At 37.9% G+C, this 23,494-nt stretch overlaps 1 protein-coding gene and 2 pseudogenes across 1 annotated transcript in view; 1 reads left to right on the top strand and 2 right to left on the bottom strand.

The window, feature by feature from the left end:
- Positions 1-23,494, bottom strand: part of DNAJC12 (DnaJ heat shock protein family (Hsp40) member C12) — a 69,082-nt gene that overhangs the window by 43,930 nt on the left and 1,658 nt on the right. The gene's annotated exons all lie outside the window — the stretch shown is intronic.
- On the bottom strand, positions 4,791-7,517 carry LOC117035863 (glucosamine 6-phosphate N-acetyltransferase-like; annotated as a pseudogene).
- Positions 7,568-8,018, top strand: LOC117035949 (60S ribosomal protein L23a-like; annotated as a pseudogene).

The raw sequence follows: 23,494 nt of genomic DNA on the forward strand, positions 1-23,494 counted from the left end.
AACAGACTACTGAAAGAAAAGAAAAAAGCTTCTCAGGCCTCTTTTTCCCCTCCTCCATACTCTTTGTCTCTAGCACCAGCTTCTTCTTTCCTTTCTGCACCACCCCCACTGTCCTCTATACCCTCCACTTCCTCATTCTAATTCTCTCACTGACCTTTCCTGTTTCTCAGAACCTCTCCCACTCCCTCCTCCCTTAAGAAAATTAGGCCTTCTGAGGATCCAGATGCTAACCCTCTAATTTCTTATACGCCCTGGACTAAGGCTACGAGCCATAGTCAGGGATTTTCCCAAAGTGACTGAGGAGCCTCATAGATTTGCCAAGAAATTTAAGGTGGTCGTTCAGATGTTATTAACTTGGTATATCTGATTTATACCAACTAATGCATATGTTTGTCAGCAAATACAAGGCCCAACACTGGATGAAAACTACTAATTGGGATGCTATGAAAAAAGTTTTTAGAACTGCAAATTAGGGATCAACCTCCTGCCTTACAAGATCAGACTCAGGGAATTGCTAAGCAACTCCACTTGGCAATCTCTAGGGTTTTCTCAAAGCCAGTCAGTTCAAATAAGATTCTGCCTTGCACCCAGAAACCCTGTAAACTCCTATATGATTATTATATAGCTGATTCCAAATTGTCTTTAAAGAATATTCCGGCCTCCCTATGGAAGAATCCACTGAATTACCCTTTAACTCCATGTTCATCAATGGGCTAATCAATGGGGAAATCTTTCTCCTTTAATTAAAAGAACTAGAATAGGAAGGAACACTATGTCCATTACAGAGGTAGTCAGATTAGCAAACCAGCTTACCTGTACCCTAGATGATTCAACTAAAAGAAAAACCACTAGAGTTTTTAATCCCCAATTTCAACAGATGGAAGCCCCAAAACCCACCTGGCCAATGCCATTACTGTAAAAAAACAAACCAGGACACTGGAAAAAGGACTATTATAAACTTCTTATGCACTCCAGGAGCCTCCAGTCCCCCAAACAATATTGACAGATAACCATCCCCTCCCCACACACACACACACACCAGTGATTTACAGGAAACTCCTTTGCATAACACCAGCTTTTCATGGTTCACTGATGATTCTTATTTGAAAGATGAAAGTGGTAAATATTGTGCTAGATGTGCAATATCAGCTCCTTTTAAAGTGGTTGAAGCCTTTCCATGTGATCAAGCTACTGCCTCATCCATAGCTAAAATCCTATTGGAAAAAAATCGTTCCTATCTGGGGAACTTCTCATGATCTCCATAGCAACCAGAGAATCCATTTTACTCGTCAAATATTACAGCAGGTCTGTGTTGTTTAGCCATTTCTACAGCCTTTTTACTGTGTTTATCATCCTTAGTCTTCAGGACTAGTCAAGCAAATCAATGGCATCATCAAAACTCAATTGGTAAAATTTGTGAAAATCTTTCAAACACCTTGGCCAAAAGCATTGCTGTTAGTCCTTCTAAATCTCAGATTCACCCCTTTTGAACGCATAAGCTCTCATCCTGAGATTATGAATAGATGCCCCATGCATCAAGCTCCTGCCTCTTTTCATCCACAACTAATAAAAGATACTTCAGTATTGCAAATGTCTAATTATATCCATTGAAAATAACCATGCTTTAGTAGAGCAATCTTTTCACAGCATGCTCCCAGGAAATGAAGACCTCAAATACCGTGCTTTGCAACCTGAAGATTTCATTTATTGGAAAAGACACCTCCAAGAAGACTCTCTACAACCTCATTGGGAAGCTCCCTGTCAAATGCTACTAACTGACTCCTGCACTGCCAAGCTCCAAGTAATAGATTCTTGGATTCTCATATCACACCTAAAGAAAGCTCCACAACCCAAATGGACTTACTCACTGACCGGAGATCTAAAACTAAAGATTTCCAGGACCTGAAGCTGATAACACCTGAAGCAGCTTCCTCAAGATCCAGACTAAGCCTATATACCCTTTTCCCGGGGCTTGTTCTCACCTTTTCTTCTCCTTCTTTTTCGTAAAAGGACAATGCCCTTGTCCACATTTCCCAATCCTTTGCAAGAGGGGCAAACCTCCCAATTATTGGATTTCTCATCAGAAACCTCAATCTATCCACAATAGCAATCACCCCTTAGTCCTCCCTATAACCAATTCTCACTCCCCTCAGTGCTACTTCTCCAGGAAGGCTCCTGCACACAAAGTCCCCCCACACCCTGCTTTGACCTCTTCCCTGTTGTAACTCTCCATACCTATTTGTTTCCCCATTCTACTACAACAACCCCTCTCTATACAGCCTTCGAGAACAAAATCCCCAGAACAGAATAGTTTCTACGTAAATGTTCCCAGAACACCACTGGCTCAAAAGGGCCAATCAACAAATCCCAACTAATTACAATAAATTTCACTTGGTGACCCCTGCCCTTTCAACCTATTTAGCTGCTTACCTTCCGGTTTAGGATCCTGGTTTAGGATCAGGATACAAACTGGACTTGTTATTCTGCTAATTTTGTTGTGTATCATCATTTTAAAGCCCTGTATTTATTGCCTATCAAACCTCTATAGAAATGAATACCCAATAGAATGATATTGGCCCAACACTTCAAGGTGACCTCCAATGCTTAGAACCTGGACAAAATATGAACTTTGAGTAGGAAGTGCTTGAGAGTTCTGTCTTCTTCCTTTCTTGTTACTCAAATGTGGCCTTAAATAGTTTCTAATCACCATGCACTTTCTTTCTGATGTGGGACATGACAACCAAGAAAGGTCCTTCCTGGCACTGAGGCACAAAATTAGTAAAAAGGAAAAATCTGACTCTTGATCAGCACTGCTTTTGAGGAAAGAGCTTGATCAAAGGAGGGAAATGTGAAAATATATACAGGGAACCTCGTTCAAAATGGAGTCAGGCAGCCATGAAAGCAGGGCTGTCATGTACATACTGCTCAGACCACTCATTGCAATTTACATAACCAGCACCAGCATTTTATATAATCAGTCAGAAGAAGAAATGGTCAGCTGCCCATCTTCTTTCCTCAGCAACAGCAACTGCTTGCTCCCAATAAGAAATCGCCACTATCTCAAACTCATTCCCCACCAATGAGCTTCTGTTCAAAACAACCCTCCCCGGTTTTCTCCTGGAGCCCAACAAAAGATGACCCCTCCCCTTCGTCTCTTTGGATTTGCCTATGGTTCACATAGTTTGCATGTTCCAAAGTGTAATTCCTCTGCTATTCCCAAATAAACTCAGTTGCCTCTCTAATAATCTTTGCTGTTTAATTTTTAAGGTTAACAGTAACACAGTAGTCAAATCAGGTACAATGGTAGTTTTTGGAAAACAGTAACTTATGGGTATGAAACGGGACTAAATCATTCATGAGATAACTTCCGACGTAAGATCTGTGATTCTGTGGTCCCATGAGTCTTGATTCCCAGAACCTAGACCAGTGATCTTCTATGTTGGCTACACATTATAATCACTTGGTGAATATGCAAACACACACACACATACACATACATATACCTATATGTATACACATATACACATATACTAATGCCAGGACCCTCCTGTAGACCAATTGAAATGGAGTTTGTGGGGGTGGAGCATGGGTATTTTTTAAAGCTTTCCTCAGTGAGTCTAATGTACACCAAGGTATGACCTAGACCATGGATATTAATCTGATAGTCAGGAAATATTAATGAAATAAAAACAAGAAACATGCAATGAATACTTTTCAATAGCCTAGGCCCCATCCTCTTTGGTAAATTCTGAGAATCCATTTGATTCAGTGATAAATTCATAGATACCATAATGATTCTGTAAAAGCCCAAGCTTGCCAAATGAATGTTTGCAAAAAGAAATTAAAATCTAAATATAGACTAATACTTATGAACAGCTCCATGGATCAGCAGAACTCTGTGTACACGGTATGTGCCTAACACTGTGGAAGATATAAAAGGAGTCTGTTTTAGGGGTTCCTCAAAAGGAACTTGCACCTCAATTAAAGAGACAAGATGGAACTTGTGACCCACAGGTCAGGCCAACAAAACCATATTCCTGAAATATTGTAAATTAGCTGCCAATGTTTTTAAATTGGGAGGTTTTGTCTGCACTCACATCCTGGCCCCTATCCACATCTGAGTTTATGACCCATGATCCACACTGATTAAAATATAAACTCAATATCTATCCAAATAAAAAAGCCAATATATTCACGTATAGATTACTGCTTACATGTATGTGGTCTAGATGCAGGGATTCAATTCCAAGCTACCATTTACCAGCTGTGATCCTACTTTATGACCCTAGACCTCAGGTTGTCCTTCTCCAAGGGGGATGATAATAGCACCTACATCCACAGTTGATTTGAGGATTGAAAAGGTGATATGAATTAACATGGTATCTAGCACCCATTGATGGCACCCTAAATGTCTGCTGTTTTAATCCTGGTCAGGAAGTGCTAAGGGACGCGTTAAGGAGGGGGCAAAGAGAATTGTTGGGGAAGTTATATAGAAGGTGTGAGCTGACCAAGAGAGGAGGAAGATGTAGCTTGTCCAGGTGGAGAGAAGACAGAATGGGATAGGCCTGAGCAAAACCTTAGACGAGGTGGTGACCACGGCCCGGATATTTAAGTCATACACTTGCAAGACAATCGAACTGGAGAGTTTTCCTCATATTTTAATGTTAAAATCTAAAGACTTTGCTGGCCTCCTGCTTCATGATATACCACAGGGGACGGTAACTATCACTGTAGCGATTTAGGGGTATTTCCCACCCACCATTTGACAAGGATCACACAATTTCAAGAATTCAAACTTCTGAGTGTTTCAGAGTTCCACCGAAGATACGTGAACTCTCACTATGCTTGCGCTTGGACCCAATCACCAGCAGTACCTCATGGTCGCCACTAGAGGGACTAGAACCAAAGGCATCATCAAGCTTGTAGGTACCGACTTCACTCTGCTAGATTACTACTCAACACTCCGTATGTAAAACAAAACACAACTTTTTTTGAAGCATATTTCTTACTTTATGCATTTTTAAATACTTTTAAACATCTAAATCCTACTGGAAGAGAGGAAGTTAGAGTCCTACTGACCATCATCCCTAATTCCCACCCACAAACGGCCACTTTATAACATGAAAAAGATTGTATGTCCTTCCAGATATTTTTGATTTATATATAAGCATATGTATTGTCCTTTTTTTTCATCACACGAACAGGTTTAATGTAACATGGAATGCAAAAGATTGGAACCATTAATAAATTATCTAATTCCTACTTCAACTTAAAAAAATAATTAAAATAAAACCAAAATAGGATAGCAACCAGAATAATACCATTATAATCACATTAAATAGAAAGCTTCCATCAACGTTTTAAGATGTAACAAATACAGTATAATACAGTTTTAAATATTCCACTCAATTTTGTAATCTATTTTTCATAAAAATGTTCCTCAGAAGAGAGCCTTCAGACATGCATGAAAAAATCAGAAATCAGGTTAGGTTAGAAATACACAATTTGTCAGGATTTGATATTCACTGTTAAAAAGTATCTTATATTTACTGTTAGGTATTTTAAACAAATGAGTAATTATTATATTTCACGTATAAGATAGGTGGTACTTTGTCTACATGAGAATTATACAAACTTTTACGTGTACATTTAAATTGTTTTACTTTGAATCTTGTCACATTTTAGAAGTTAATTTTCATTTCTACTTTGAAAGGTAATTTGCCGATCAGGTAATTTGCCAACACAGTATTAGGATCAATAAATGTTGGACTGTACCACTTTTAGTTATAATATATATAACTTATCCAATTTCAAGTGATATATGGGAAATGACACACCCCTAATTGGTATTTAGTATGTTTATTTGAAACAAAAGTACTAATTTTATGAATGTGGTAAGAAATAGCCTTATTCATTGCATGCTTTTTAAAAAATGAGCAGTACAGATAGCAAACACTGAGGTAGCCAAAAAAATGTATACACATTTTAAAAAAGGAAAAAATTGTATTAAAATTGTAATACAATGAATGAGACTAGCATTCATTTGATTAATGGCATCTTTTGAGCAAACATCTTATTACACATTGCTACCATAATTCAACTTCGAAAAGTAATACATAGATAACATCTCTTAAAATGTGTACATTTTTTTGGCACCCCCAGTACATAACTCCTTACTAGCTATATTCTGACGACCAAGAAATGAAGCCAAACTTTAGAAAAATACAATGCAAGAAAAGATTCAAGTTAAAAATATATTTCTTTGATTAAAAACCATCTTTATAATATTCATTTTTAATCTAAACTCACAGCACGTCCCACCATCCCAAAGTAATCTTCTAAATGTCATTATATTTGTTGTATTACAGTGTTTTTTTCAATCCAATATTTATAGAAGTTACTGGATTGCAGCAAAATACTATTTTATCTCTACGAAGGGTATATAGCTTTGTTGCATTACCTCCTTTGACAAGCGTCTTTCTATAAAGATTTTTACTTTGAAAACCTCTGACAGTTTTCTACATTTTTCTTCAGATACTGTATATCCAAAGTTTTTATGGAAACCAACATTTTGTGTTAGACATTCAAGGGTAAACTTATAACAATCCAGTTTCTTGCTTAGCAAAGTAAGGGCTGATAACAACAATTTGCCAACCTGCTTTCTTCTTCTGCATTCATCACTAACATCTACTCTGCCTCTCTTAGCACAGGAATGGATGAATTTATGTTCTGGTACCAAAGTTGCTGTAGCAACCATCTGTCCTAACGTCGCATCTTCCACAACTGTAACATAATAATTCCCACATTTCTTCATGTGTCTGCCTAAAACACTGCATAAATTATTCAGGGTTGATAACTCTAATCTCTGTCAGCTGACCTAGTACTTTAAAAACCCCTCTGTTTAAGTTAGCAGTACAAAGAGGCCTCAAAAACCAAACCTTCTCCAGGATGTGTTGGGGAAATGTCTGGAGAAAATGTAGCTGTATTTTGGCTCCAGTCCACTTTTCCGAGTAGACGGGTCAAACATAGGACTTTTATCAGGTTTTATCTTTGCAATAAGGTCGGTAGAGGCCCTGCAGTCCTGCTCCCCTTGGGCGTGGCTCTGCGGACTTTCGACAAATGCAGGTAAACACACGGGTTCAGGTCCTGCCAGCCCCTCCTCTTCCACCTCCCGCACCACCGTCACCACCCTAGATATTATCTTATTTAAACCCATAATTTGTCCTATGACTAACACTCTTAATTCTTCTCTTACCACTTTCTGCCTGCTATACAGATTATATTCTAGATCTTCAAACTTGCCAACTAGTTCCAGTCTGGGGAACCTTTGCACTCACTAATTATCTTCCTGGTCCACTCTCTTGTCCCAGGTCCTCCTCATTCAGGTGTCAGCTTATATAGTCACTTCCTCAGAGACGCCTTTTGTGGCATCCATGAAGTAACTATTCCCCAACCCAAGTCACTATCACCGTGTTTTATTTTCTTCTTTCTTCTATCACTGAAGTTACCTTGTTCATTGATGCGCCTACCTACCGTCTCACTACTAAAATGTAACCTATTCACGAAGATGGCCCCGAAAGCGATGAAGGAAGCCCCTACCCCTCCCAAAGCTGAAGCCAAAGCTAAGGCTTTGAAGACTAAGAAAACAGTGCTGAAAGCCTTCCACAGCCACAAAACAAAGATCTGCACGTCAATCACCTTCCAAAGGTCCAAGACATTGCAGCTCAAAGATCCTCGGAAGAGTGACCCCAGGAGAAACAAGCTTGACCACTATGCCATCAAGTTCCCCCTAAATACAAGTCAGCCATGAAGAAGATAGAGGACAACAATACACTGTGTTCATTGTGGATGTCAAGGCCAACAAGCACCGGATTAAACAGGCTGTGAAGAAGCTCTATGACATTGACCGGGCCAAGGTCGGCACCCTGATCAGGCCTGATGGAGAGAAGCAGGCATGTGTTCCACTGGCTCCTGACGATGAAGCTTTGGACGTCGCCAAAAAAAATGGGATGATCTAAACTGAATCCAGCTGGCTAATTCTAAATATAAAAAATGTTCACTGTAAAAAAATAAATAAAATAAAATGTAATCTCTATGATAGCAGGAGCCTTTGCTGCCTTGTTTACTTCCATATCTCTAGTATCTAGAACATAAATTAGGGACTCAAAAGTATTTGTTAATTGAATAAATAAATGAAGGAGTGCTGTACATAATATTCTTTTTTGGTACATACTATTCTGAAACTTATTTTTTCACTTAATGTATCTTGTACAAGTTGTATTTCAGTTTTTGTGGATATTTTCACTATTTTATTTCAGTTACATCCTTTTTTTAATTTAACTTTTTTTTAGGTTAAATAGTCACATGGCTTGAAAATAAAACAATATAGAGGTATTCAGTGAAAAGTCTCATATCCACTTCTATCTACCATCTACCTAGTTCCCAATCAACCAAGTAACCTTATACTGTATTAACTGTGTATCCTTCTTTATGCAAATATATACATACATATATATTCTTATTTTCTTCCCTCTTTGCATAATACAGTAGCTATATAGACCGTTCTGCACCTTCATGCTTTTAACAGCTGCATAGTATTCATAGTTTATATTGATTTATAATTTATTTTACTCAATTAATTATTCTCTACTAATGGAATTTTGGTTGTTTTAATTTTTGTTAGTAAAATGAATGTAAAAATTCTTTTCATGATAAAGGTATGGTAGAACAAGTTCCTGGAAGAGAATTGATTAAATCGAAAGTGTGTATACTGAGTCAGGAAAGATCTTATCAAACTTTCCTCCAAAAAAGTTGCCTTGATTTATACTCCCACCAACAGTGCACAGGAACACCAACTTCGTCACGCCCTTGCCCGTGATAAATATGATAAACTTGGGTATGTTTGCTGATCTGATGGATGAAAAATGATTGCTCACTGTTGTTTTGATTTTCATTTCTCTATTTATGAAGTTGAACACCTTTTCCCATTTTAAAACTAGTTTTATTGATTTATAATTCACATATCATATCATTCACCCATTTGGAGTGTACAATTGAATGGTTTTCTACCCTTTTGTGATATATTTACAAACATCACCACTCACCACAGTCAATTTTAGAAGGTGCATCAACCTCAAAAAGAAACCCATATCCTTCAGATATCACTCCCCTATACCCTCATTATCCCTAGCCTTAAAAAAACCACTAATCTACTTTCTGTCTCTATAGATTTGTCTTTTCTGGACATTGCATATAAATGGAATCCTATAACATGTGTTTTTTTTTGTGACTGGCTTCTTTCATTTAGCATAATGTTAAGATTCACCCATGTGGTAGCATGTATCGGTTTTTCATTCCTTTTTATGGCGAAATAATTCAATTGTATGTATATACATTTTTTTAAATTCAGTTGTTAGTTGATGGAGATTTGTGTTGTTTCTACCTTATTTATTGTTAACAACATAGCATTTTAGAGCAGGCAAGGACGTTAGCATTGTGACGATGAGACTACACTTAGCAAATAGTCTCTTTAGCTACTATAACTGAAGAGCCAGTTCTGGTGGGTGAAACATTAGGCCAGGAAGCACAACACTGACAATATCTACCTTGCCACAGGAGGGTTTTCTGAGTAATTTTAATGTTTCTCTTCTTTGAGCCTTAGTTTCTGTAGTAGGCAGCTCAGGCTGCTATACCAAAATACCATACACCATACTCTGGGTGGCCTAAACAACAGCAATTTATTTGTCACAGTTCTGGAGGTTAGGAAGTCTAAAATCAAGGTGCTTCCCAATTTGGTTCTTTGGCGAGTGATGTCTTCTGGTTTGCAGCTGGCCACCTTCTCACTGTCCTTCCATCACAGAGAAGGGGAGCTCCTCCTTTTATAAAAAGTCTTCCTATAAGGACACCAGTCTCATCATGGAGGCTTCACCCTCAGACCTTATCTAAACCTGATTATCTCCTAAAGACTCCACCACACTGGGTGTTAGCGCTTCAGTAGGAATTTGGGGATCACAAACATTCAGTCCACAATAGTTTCCCAAATGTAAACTGACTTCGACCTACCCATCTACTAAGGAAGAATGCAATAGCATCAAGCTCTTTAAATTTCTTGGAGAAATGCTTACCTACTCATTTAAAACTACTGTGCTCTGTAAGAAAAAAAGGAAGGGGAAGATGCTAACAAAGAAATATGATACCTTCTACATCGTTCTTGTGGAATACATACCTCAAATATCAATTATGCCCTGATATTATGTCTACCTTTGAATTCTTATCACAGACTAAATCAAGCAGTTTGCCTCATAAATAGGTAATTCACTAAATAAGGTATTTTATACACAATAAGCATCTGCCTGGAAGATAGCTTATGAGGTATCACAAAATGGAGAACCGCAGGCCATGCCCAGTAGATTTCATAGAATCGTAGTACAGTGCTTCTCAACACTGGTATTTTGGATGATACAGGATTAAGACTATCTCATACATTGCTGGACATTTAACATTCATGGTGCTCTGAACTCATAAATGCCAATAGTGGTCTCCAATTATTGTGACTATGGAAAATACCCCCATATGTTTCCAAATGCTGCAAGAGGGTGAGGCAGTACTGATGACATTTCTAGTCCAACTCCTGCATTTTGTAAGACAGGAAACTGATGTCTGGAGAAGTCACTGAGCCAGATGATCTGACTTCTTCGCAAGGGTTCTTTCCACTGTTGTATACAACACTTAATCCTCCCTCTCACAACTCAAGGTTGGAGGAGGAGCAGTTCTCCATTGGAATCCCACACTTACCTGCCCACATCCTTCTTCCCTTTCTTCTCCATCTCTTTTCTCTTATTTTGCAACATAGTAAGTTCAAGAGTTGAATTAACCATTTCATTCATTTATTTTAACAAATATATATTGGATACCCAGTGTGTTTCAAGTTCTGGGAAGGGGCTCAAGAGACATGGATGGCCCTTGCCCTCATGGGCAAAGCAAAGGAGAAGGACAATTTTAAAGTAGACAAAATATATATATATATATATATATATATATATATACACACATAATATACAGTTACTAATTGTGAAATGAAAGGAACCTAAGGAGAACCTAATTTAGAATTAGGGCAGCAGGAAATGCCTCGGAGAGGAAGCAACAGTTAAGTTGAAGCCTGAAGGTGAGTAGGAGTTAACAGGGGAATACAGCTGAGCAAAGACCCAAGAAGGAAGATGCTAAAAAAGAAGACTTGTGGGGCCGGCCTGATGGCTCATGCGGTTAGAACTCCATGCTCCTAACTCCGAAAGCTGCCAGTTCGATTCCCACATGGGCCAGTGGACTCTCAACCACAAGGTTGCCAGTTCAATTCCTCGAGTCCCGCAAGGGATGGTGGGCAGCGCCCCCTGCAATTGAAATTGAACACGGGACCTTGAGCTGATCTGCCACTGAGCTCCCGGATGTCCTCTCAACCACAAGGTTGCCGGTTCCACTCCTGCAAAGGATGGTGGGCTGCGCCCCCTGCAACTAGCAATGGCAACTGGACCTGGAGCTGAGCTGTGCCCTCCACAACTAAGATTGAAAGGACAACAACTTGACTTGGAAATAAATCCTGGAAGTACACACTGTTCCCCAATAAAGTCCAGTTCCCCTTCCCCAATAAAATCTTTAAAAAAAAAAAAAAAAAGAAGAAGAAGACTTGTGTGGCTAGAATGGCATCATTATGTGTACGGGATAGAGCTGGGAGACGATGTTGAAGGATTAAAAGGGATGCAGGGCCTTGCTGGCCACAAGAAGGAGTCTGGATTTATCCAAGTGTTAGGGAGCCATTAAAGATTTCCTGCAGAGGATTAGCATGATCCAATTTGTATTTTTAAAAAGATCACTGTGAAGTGCATGGAGTGTGATTCCATTTCAATGAAGTTCAAGAACAGTCAAAACTGATGGAGGATGGTAGAATTCAGAAGAGTGGCTATGGGAGTGGGGTGAGGACTGACCTAAAAGGGCATAAACTTTTTGGGGTGATGGAAATATTCTATATCTTTATCAGGGTGGTGGTTACATAGGTGTATTCATTTATCAAAACTCATGAAGATGTAGGTTAATATTTCCCTATATGTACATTTTACCTCAATTAAAAAATAAAGATCACTCTGGCTACAGTTACTTACAGTGAAGCAGTTTCAGGGTTCAAACTAGTACATAAAATTGAGGTTACAGAATGTTTTTTTAAAATCTGAGGTCCAAAAAGATTAAGATAGAGTTTCTCAGGCCTCAAAGTACGATTTAATTCATTTAACACTACTGTGCTCTTAAAAAAAAGAGAGAGTGGAAGCCAACTAATAAATTGTAACTTCTGCATAGTCCCTGTGGATTATATGCTTTAAATACCAATTATACCATAATATCATATCTACCTTTATTCTTATCGTAGACTACATCAAACAGCGTGGTTTATAAATAGAATATGCTAACTTACATGCAGTGAGCATCTGCCTGGAAGGTAAGAGCTGGGCATCCCAGCTCTCTCCAGAAGTGCCCTTCAGTGGGCTTCACTACCTATTGGAATTACTAGCTGAGCAGATTTAAAAATATTGATGGCTGGGTCCCACCCCCACAGATTTCACGTAACTAGCCTGGGGTGTGGCCTCAGCATTGGGATTCAGAGAGAAGCCAAGATGGGAACCAAAGCCTGCCCAGCTCCACCTGGATTCCATTCTTCTATCTTTAAAATGTCGCTAAGCATTCTTGTATAATAAGGGCTCTAGAAACCACTACTGACTTCTATTAGATTATTGAAAGCAAACTTTTAAGATCCTACATTTAGATTTAGATTTCAGTACCTTCCCAATCCCCAAGTCACACACTGGTCGTTGTGCTGACCTGGAATCCACCCACCCTCTAGCTCCCCACTCCAACTTTTGGGGCTCTGAGACCAAGAGGGCATCTGCCCCTCTGGATATAATCCTCAGGTGGTGCCCCATTCCCTTTAACAATGCCCTGTGTTTGCTTCTGAGTGTGTTTTCTGACTGATCCTCTTCCAGCTCATTTGGTTCAAGTTTTGTCTCCCATATCCAGCTCCCTTTGGTCTGAGTGGAAAGGAATGTATGAGGGAAGAACAAATCCTTCCCCCTACTTCTTTGCCCAGAAGGCTTAACGGAGTAGGAAAAGTGAAAATTCCAGAGTGATGGGGGCAGCACTGAGCAATTACAATCCAGCCTCAGGCAAAGCGAAGCTGCCTCCTTCAAACCTGTAGGGCTTTTTTTTTTTTTTTTTTTAAGGTATATTATTGTCTGCCGCCCACCCCACAGTCTCCCTCCCCAAAGTCTCCTTCGACTTGTTCAGGATTTTCTGAATATTTTGTTGCCACCACATGTATGGTGTGCCCTGAGAATTCACTGCAATACTCATTTGTTGCCCACCTATGAAGTACCAGCTAACACGTCTCCAAGTCCCAATGTTTAACTTATGGAATAAAGAACTCTCCTCAAAACACATACAATTCTGCCTGTAATACTTCTATTCCTTGTACAGTGCAGAAGCACTGCTTGAGAATTTGAATTATAAAATGGTGAAAGCCTGTGATTATGAGAATATTAATAAATGTTCTTATGAGTGTGTAAATATGGAAATAGTACAAATTTCCTAAATTAAAAAAAAATCCATCAAGAATTACATGATTTCAAAGCTCGGGAGATGACTTAATTGTAAATATTGTCACTACTTTAGCTACTAAACAAATCATTTCACTGTGGTCTTTTACCCAAATTCATCTTGAAAAATGTGATTATCTGAATTGATATGAGATCTTCAAGAGCACAGATGCTTGTTTAAAACAAAATGATCCTAGGTCCAAGCTTTCTATACTTAAGTCTCTTTCCCCTTCTGGATTGTGAATTCCTGAAACTCAGAAACCTGCCTCTCTCATCTTACCATCCTCTCCCACAATGAAGCACAGAACTTTTGCAAGAGGTAGGTGTTCAACAAATCTACATTGACTTTAGAGTGCTTAGAGGGGAATGGTTCATTTTACATGGTAATCAGCCTTTCTGATGTAATGAGATGGTAAAAGATGGCCTATGGGAGATAAATATGATAGAGAATTAAGAAGCAAGAATCTGGGGCCGGCCCGGTGGCTCAGGCGATTAGAGCTCCATGCTCCTAAGTCCTAAGGCTGCCGGTTCGATTCCCACATGGGCCAGTGGGCTCTCAACCACAAGATTACCAGTTCAATTCCCTGAGTCCTCCAAGGGATGGTGGGCAGCGCCCCCTGCAACTAAAATTGAACATGGCACCTTGAGCTGAGCTGTAGCTGAGCTCCCAGATGGCTCAGTTGGTTGGAATGCGTCCTCTCAACCACAAGGTTGCCGGTTTGACTCCCACTAGGGATGGTGGGCCTATACTACAAGTCTATAGCAATCAAAACAGCATGGTACTGGTATAAAAACAGACACATAGATCAAGGGAACAGAATAGAGAGACCAGAAATACATCCACTCCTATATGGTCAATTAATCTATGATAAAGGAGGCAAGATTATACAATGGGATGAAGACAGTCTCTCAATAAATTGTGTTGGGAAAACTGGAGAAATACATGCAAAAAAAAAAAAAAAACCCAAAAAAAAAAAAGAACACTTTCTTACAACATGTACAAGAATAAACTCAAAATGGATTAAAGACCTAAATATAAGATCAGAAAGCACAAAACTCCTAGAAAAAAACATAGGCAGTAAACTCTTTCACATCGCTCTTGGTAATATTTTTTTGTATATATCTCCTTGGGCAAGGAAAACAAAAGAAAAAATAAGCAAATGAGACTACATCGAACTAAAAATTTTTTGCACAGCAAAGGAAATCATCAATAAAACTAGAAGACATCCTACTGAATGGGAGAAGACATTCACCAATGACACATACAATACATAGTTAATATCCAAGATATATAAGGAACTCATACAACTCAACACCAAAAAAACCCACAAAACTCCAAAAAAGAGAATGGGCAGAGGACCTGAATATATATTTCTCCAAAGAGGACATACAGATGACCAATAGACATATAAAAAGATGCTTGCTCAATATCACTAATCATCAGAGAAATGCAAATTAAATCACAATAAGATATCACCTCACACCTGTCAGAATGGCCATCATCAATAAATCAACAAACAACAGTGTTGGTGAGGATGTGAAGAAAAGGGAACCCTCTTACACTGTTGGTAGGCTTGTAAACTAGTGCAGCCACTATGGAAACCAATTTGGAGGTTCTTCACAAAATTAAAAACATATAATCCAGTAATTCTGCTTCTGTGTATTTATATAAAGAAATCCAAAACATTAATTTGAAAAGATATATGTACCCCTATGTTCACTGCATTATTTACAATAGCCAAGATAAGGAAGCAAACTAAGTGCCCATCAATAAACAAATGGATAAAGAAATTGTGGTACATACGATTACCTATATACAATTAAAGATTATTTGTCCAAAAGAAAGAATGAAATCTTACCATTTCTGACAACATGGATGGACCTAAGGGTTATTATGCTAAATGAAGTTAAGTCAGACAGAAAAAGACATACCATTTGAAATAATCAATATGCCATTATATGTTATTTTGGGGGTGACCTGCCGTGAGTCCCAACAATACCCATAGGCAAAAAATAACAAAACAAAACAAAAAGCACCAACAAACCCTGTGACAAAGGAGCCAAGAATACACAATGGGGAATAAATGGTTTTGGGAAAAGTGGAGAGCCACATGCAAAAGAATGAAATTGGACAACTATTTTATACCACACACAAAAATCAACTTAGAATGGATTAAAGACTTGAATATAAATCTGAAACCATGAGCCTCCTAGAAGAAAATATAGAGGGTAAGCTCCTAGACATTGGTCTTGGAAATAATTTTTGGATTTGACACCAAAACAAAGGCAACAAAAGCAAAAATAAATGGGACTACATTAAACTAATGAAATGAAAAGGCAACCTATGGAATGGGAGAAAATATTTGCAAATCATATATTTGATAAGGGGTTAATATCCAGAATATTTTTGTAAAAGAAAAATCTCATACAACTCAAAAAAAAAAAAACAATGTGATTTAAAAATGGGTAGAGGCTCTGGATAGACATTTTTGCAAAGAAGACAAATAGATGGCCAATAGGTACAGGAAAAAGTGCTCAACATCAGTATTCTTTAGGGAAATGCAAATCAAAATCACAATGAGATCTCACCTCACACCTGTTAGAATGGCTAGCATCAAAAAGATAAGACATAATAAGTGCTGGCAAAGATGTGAAGAAAAGGGAACCCTTGGTGTACTATTGGTGGAAAGCAGCCACTATGGAAATACCTCAAAAATTAAAAACAGAACTACTATATCATCCACTAATTCCAAAGAAAATAAAATCATTATCAATTCCACTTCTGGGTATTTATCCAAAAAAAATCTAAAACAGTAATTCAAAAAGATATTTGCATCCTTATGTTCACTGCAGCATTATTTACAACTGCCAATGTGGGGAAATAACTTAAGAGTCCATTGATAGATGAATGGATAAAGAAAATGTGGTGTGTGTATGTGTGTGTGTGTGTGTGTGTGTGTGTGTGTGTGTGTGTGTGTGTGTGTGTTTGTAATGGAATATTATTCAGCCATAAAAAAGAAAGAAAATCTGCATTTGTGACAACATGGATGGATCTTTAGGGCATTATGCTAAATGAAATAAGTCAGACAGAGAAAGATAAATACTGTATGATCTCATTCATATGAACCTAAAAAAAAAAACTCATAGAAACAGAGAAAAACAGATTAATAGTTGCCAGAGGCAAGGTGGGGGATGGGCAAAATGTGTGAAGGTGGTCAAAGGCACAAATTTCCAGTTATAAGATAAGTAAGTCTTGGGAATGTAATGTTCAGCATGGTGAACGCAGTTAACAATACTATATCTGATATTTGAAAGTTGCTAAGAGTAAATCTGAAAAGTTCTCATTACACACACACACACATTTGTATCTATGTGTGGTGATATAAACTAAGCTAACTCTGGTAATCATCACATATATACATAAATCAAATCATTAAATTGTACACCTAAAACTAATACAATTTATGTATCAATTGTATCTCAGTTAAAAAGAAAACAATCCAATATAAAGAACAAGATTGATAAATTAGTCTACATTAAAAGTAATACTTACGTTCATCAAAGGACACCATTAAAGAGGTGGATCCATTAGGTGAAAGGCTAATAGGAAACTTTTTATAAAGTTATAATGAATGGATCCAGCTGACAAACTGTCCACACAGCTAGATTACATTTTAGTGCTGATTATTGTCTGGTTTGCCCTCACCTCCATTCTGTGACCCTAACTGATAAAATTTCTCATGTTTTCTTGTGTGTAGCCACATGATGGATTTTTAAACAGCTGTCTGTGAGAAGTAGCAGTGGGTGTCACTTTCAAGACTGGCCAATAAAACCTTCTAAAAAATGTTAATTTCCTTTACCTGTCCAATGGCAGAGCTTCAAGATAGAAGGAACAAGTGTCCTCTTGGTCATTTTTTAAAGGCAAGTAGACCTAATGAGCTATTTGACCAGGAACAACCATGTAGGATTGTCATGTGAGTGAGAAGTAAACTTTTGTTGCATTTAGCCGTTGACATTTTTATTTATTACAGCAGTTAGTCTGCCCCTAACACAAGTTCTTTTGGGACTCTAAATCTCCTCAGTGATGTCTTGAGGTATCCCTCAATATGGTGGAAACTGGAAGGGGGGGGTCTACTTCAACTAGCACAGCTCTGTTTTTATATATTTAATACAGTCGGCCCTTCATATCCACAGGTTTCAAATCTATGGTAGGGGCAATGATATGCATGGTCTATACAATTTTATATAAGGGACTTGAGCATCCGAGGATTTGGGTATCCCCAAGGGGGATAGGGGTGGGTGGTCCTGGAACTAATCCTCCGAGGATACGGAGGGATGACTGTATATGTAATGTATGACGTATGAACACATGCACGTATAGGTAATGATACACATGGTGAGGACTTCAAAAGGCACAAAAGATTTTACAGTAAAAATGTTATTGATAACATTGTTCAGTCTCCCATTTGCCCTCCTTAGGAGCAACTTGTTATCCACTTCAGGGGTTTCAGTGATAATATATGTGCATAACATATGTACTGGTGATATGTTTAACCAGTTCTTTATTAATGGACAATTAATGTATTTCCAATATTTTGCTAGTATAAACGATGGCACAATGAACATCCTTGCATTTTATACATGCGAGTATGCAAGTATATCTATAAAATCAATTTCTAGAATTTGAATTGTCAGATTAAAAGGCATATGCATTTTACATTTTGATAAACAGTGCCAAATTTCCCTCCATAGGGTATGAATTGACATTTCTTCTGTCACTATACAAGTGGGCCTGGCTCTACATCCTTGCCAATGCGATATATGATCAATCTAATACGTGAAAAACGGTATCTCATTGTAGATTAATGAGTATTTCTCTTACTGTGAGTGAGGTTTTACATCTTTCACATGTTTCAAAGCCACGTACGTGCATTCCCTTTCCTGTGAATTCAACTTTTCATTTTCAACTGAGCTATCAATCTTTTTCTTATTGACTGGTGGGAGTCCTTTAACTATTAAAGGAAATGTATCTACATTTTATAAGAGTTAAGATTACTCAACAGATGGATTCTGCTGCTAAAATATCAAAGTTTGGAAATTACTGCCTATGCCCTTTTGCAATCTGGCCTTGCTAATAAGCCTGTCCCCTCATTTCCCTGGGAATCTTTGTCAGTGTGGTTGAAACTCTAAGCAAGAGTTTCTCAACCCTGACACTTGATAATTTGGCTATAAAATTCTTTGTTGTGGAGGGCTGTCCTCTGCATTGTAGAACGATTAGCAGTATCCCTGGCTTCTATCTGCTGACTGTTGGTAGTAGTACAGTCTTCCCTCCGTTTTGACAACCAAAAATATCTCCACATTGTCAAATATCCCCTGGAGGATAGGGGGACAAAATTGCCCCAGTTGAGAACCACTAGTCTTGGATTTTACATTTCTGGTGGAAGGCAGGCTGCAGTACCAAACTGTCTATTTGCTAAAGTTCGGAAGTCCCACAGAGCTTCCGAAACAGTGTTTGATAAAGTATAGAATATTAAGCTCTGTAGGGAAGGACAACACTTGTGCTATAACCTAGTCAAAAAAGACAAAATAATGTACATGAAGCCATGAAAGGATAATATCTGCTAAATTTGTCGTTATACCTAGGAAATTTAAAAAGAAGTGGTGTCAGACAGGAAAGTCAACCAACTGTTCTGGCCTCACAGGGTGGGAAGGGCATAATGAGGTCATCAGAACCCAGTCTAGTTCTCAGACGGTAGTTTCAAAAAATGATTTTTTTTTTAATTAATAAAAAGGTGCTCATTTTAATACATGAAATTTTAGCAAGATATATTTATGGATATGTCCCCAACTCTTCCATTTATGCTCACCCCTCCATCAGGGACATTAAAATGTTAACATTTTGATATGTAACTTTCCATACTTTTTCCAAGCCTCTACAGCTGTATTTGCATATGGGTTTGTATATAGGTGTAGTTTTTTTTTTAAATAATATAAAGGGGATATTTATTAAATAATGAAAGATGATAACATACATATTTTTCGTGCAACTTGCTTTTGTCTCACAAATGTTCATATATCATACACATTCCTCAAAACAACAGATCTTTTTAATGGTTACATAATGTGCCACAGCACGTGTGCACCATAATTTGATCAACAGGTTTACTATTGAAGATATCTGGATTGTTTCTTGACTTTTTCCCAGTAATATTAATGCCATAATAAACATTCTTGTATTCATATCCTACATATTCGCATTTTCATTTCTTTAAGATAAATGGGATTTTGGATTGAAATGTATATGTATATTTATAATTTTAATAAATATTTTCAGATTACTTTCCCACGCTATGACAGCAATGTATGAGAGTGTAAGTTTCCCTGTATCCTGGTGAGAGATGGTAACAATAAAATTTGTTTTGTTTTTGCCTATTTGAGGAATGAAAAATAGTACCTCATTGTTTTACTTGCATATCCCTGACTAGTAAATTAGAACACATTTAAAATTTTTATGGTGTCAAATATATATATTTTAAATGGCTCCTATCTTATTTAAGAAGCTTTCTTGATAAAAAGTTACATAATATACTAAAATGTCTTATATTTCTATTGTATTTTTTCATTTAGATCTTTAATCTACCTGGAATTTATTTTTATATCTAGTGTGAAGTAAGACCTGTATTTATATTTTTCCACATTAATAACCAGTTATGCCAATACCACTTTTTTTAGTACATAAAGTTGATACTAACTTCTCCATTAATTGTAGTCACATAAGACTGATACCAAAGCTATAAGGCCAATTTATTTGTTTACATAAACAGAGATTTCAAGTCAGCCAGAATATTAATGTTGGCTCTTTGACCATTTTCTCCCCAGTGGGTAATTCTACATGGGAAACTAAATTACTGTTGAAGGCTGCTCAGGGGGATTAGGTCTAGAAAACAAATTAAAAATTTTAGGGACTAGTGTCTGAGTCTGTGACAGCCTTTGATATAATAAAATATAAACACTTTGTCCACTCTTCCTGATACAGAACTCCTAATACTCTTGGAATTTCCTTAATGATAAGAAGGTCTTTTATTCTTTTCACCACTCCTGAGTTTATGCTAGTGAGGTAGCTTAGGGTGGGGTCCCCAGAAAGCCTCAAGATGAGGCCAGAAACCAGAAAGACCACGTGATTAGAAGGGGGAACTTTTAGCCCCACTCCCAACCTCCAGGGAAAGGGGCAGGTACACTGGAGACTGAACTCTATAGAAACTCTTAACAAAGAGATTCAGAGCTTCTGAATTGGTGAACACATCCATGTACTGGGAGGGTGATAAGCCCCAACTTCATGGGGACAGAAGTGCAAGACCTTTCTGGACCTTGTCCTGTGTACCTCTTCATCTCTGCCTGTTCGTTTGTATCCGTTGGAAGGATACAGAAAATACATTTACTTTGTAAATGTAAGTCATGTATCTTCCTGAGTTCTGTGAGCCATTCTAGGCAATTACTGAACTTTAGAAGGATGTCATGGGAACTCCCAGTTTCTATGCACTTCATCAGAAGTACAGGTGGTCTGGGACTTATTGGCATCTGAGGTGGGGTAGCCCTGTGAGACTTAGCCCCTAAACTGTGAGGTCTTCACTAACTCCAGGTAGTGTTAGTGTCAGAATTGAGTTGAATTGTTGAATACACAATTGGTGTCTGGACAATCAGAGACTTGGTTGTTGGTGTTGGAAAACACCTCACAGTCCAATGTTATGTCACCTTGTCAAACAGAGTATCAGAAACATGTCATATGTTTTACTAACTTTCTCACCTGAACTGTGCTGAGAACAAAGTGAATTTCCCTGTTTCGCTTCTTTCTTTTTTTTTTTAGGATCTATGCCAATAATTCTTTTCCTATATGGAAACCTTCACTTAGATTCTTCATTTATTCCATTCAATAAATACACATATATGTGCCAGTTATTCCACTAGAGAGCTAATGATACAGAGTTGAACCAGATGAACAAAATTCCTGCTGTAGTTGGGGGAGGAAGTCAACAAAACACAGAGAAAAATAAGTTAAGGACTAAAATAGGGGAATGTGCTTTATAATGTACTGAATAGGGAGGACAGAGGCATAGGCAAAAAAAGTATGACAAATACATGGCAGGCATGTATGTATTTTAAATGCTTCCAGAGTTATTTTGTACATATATAAGCAAATACATACATATATACATGTATACACATATGGTCTTCCTTCCACACTCCCCCTTTTATTTTTTTCACAAATAGCACTACACTATATACACTATTCTACATATTGCACTGTGCAGCTTGGAGATCATTCCATACAAGAACTTAAAGAGTGTCCTCATTTCAAAAAAAAATGGCTTAATAATATGAAAAGCTCAATTTAGAGTATATTAATGCTAAAAATATTTACAAGGCTTAGGCCAGATTCATGGAAGATTTTAAAAAAACTGAATATGAACTTGTAATAAAATAAAATAATCGGTCTTTCTGACTCCATCTTGCTCGTGCCTGACGTGTTAGTTAGCAACTTCTGCTTAGTCCTGCATGTAGATATGCTAGTCATCTAACCTGTAGCCTAGAACTTACTGAAACAACCTTCCTGCTTGAAACTACCTCCCTAAGGAGATAAGGAAGGTATGTACAAAAATATTGTTTATCAAAATTTTTATAGGAATCTTGTGACTAAGATCACGGCAACCAGAGTTTGAAGTTTCATCATCCCCCTTGGACCCTTGCTGACCTCCAGATGTCTGAGCTCATCAGTCACATCCTGACCTCAAACCCCTCCTGTTCCCCCTTTCCCCTGACATAAAAGAAACCTGCATTCTCTATCTTCTCAAGAGAAACCTTTAGGACTCTAGTCCACTATCTGCTCGGCTTTCTGAATAAAGTCGTTTCCCTTGCCCCAACGCCTTATCACTTGACTTACTGGCTGTCCTGTGGTGGTACGAGCTTTCACTCCATTACAAATTTGCAAGCTTTAGGCACAAAGAATGACTTGAATTTCAGGCAACTAGTTCTCAACTACTGGTAGACCAGAAGTCTAATTACGTTTGTTTTATAATACAATTTCTATCTCTCATTTATTCTACTTGCCATGAGTACCCCATTTCTGACATTTCAGCACATTAGTGATCATATAGCATTTCATAAACACCAGCAAGTATCTTTGATAATATATATATATGTGTACACACACACACAAATATATATATAAGTAAAAGAATGTCCATAAGCTTACAAACGTCTATCTCAGAAAAGCTGGGAATTTTGTTTCTATTTTGATGGGATACTGCCTCTCAACATTTCATATATTACAACCCACCAATGTGGTTGAGAATCAATATATAAAATATCTTGTAGGATAAGATAGACAAAGTGGAGAGACAACAGGGCCAAGTACGTCAGCCAGGAAGGATGAGGTGCCTGTGTAATTAGGAATTGGAAAGAGTATAGGAGGGAAGGAAGAACAGGATTTGGTACTGATTGTATAGAGGGCATCAATCCGAAGGAACACTTCTAAGATGATTCCAAGGCTTCCAGGAAGAAAGAGATCACTTTCAGAAATGAAAAGAAGTGACCAGTTGTAAGGGGAGATTCCTAACTTAATTTGAGGTACAAAGACTTTAGATGGGACCTCAGAGATACATTTCCAACATTGTAATTTTTTTTTTTAAGAATGAAGAAACAGCAAGTTGTTTGCCTAAGTTCGCACAAGTTAATAGGCGTGGCAGGCAGGACCCACATTACGCTTAAGGGATGGTTTACTGTAAGCTCGGAGAGGTCCTGTAAACGGATAGAAACCCAGTGCGCGAGAGGCAGATACCCTACCAAACACTGACTCCAAACCT

Source organism: Rhinolophus ferrumequinum, chromosome 16 (genome assembly GCF_004115265.2).
Source record: "Rhinolophus ferrumequinum isolate MPI-CBG mRhiFer1 chromosome 16, mRhiFer1_v1.p, whole genome shotgun sequence".
NCBI classification, from domain to species: Eukaryota; Metazoa; Chordata; class Mammalia; order Chiroptera; family Rhinolophidae; genus Rhinolophus; species Rhinolophus ferrumequinum.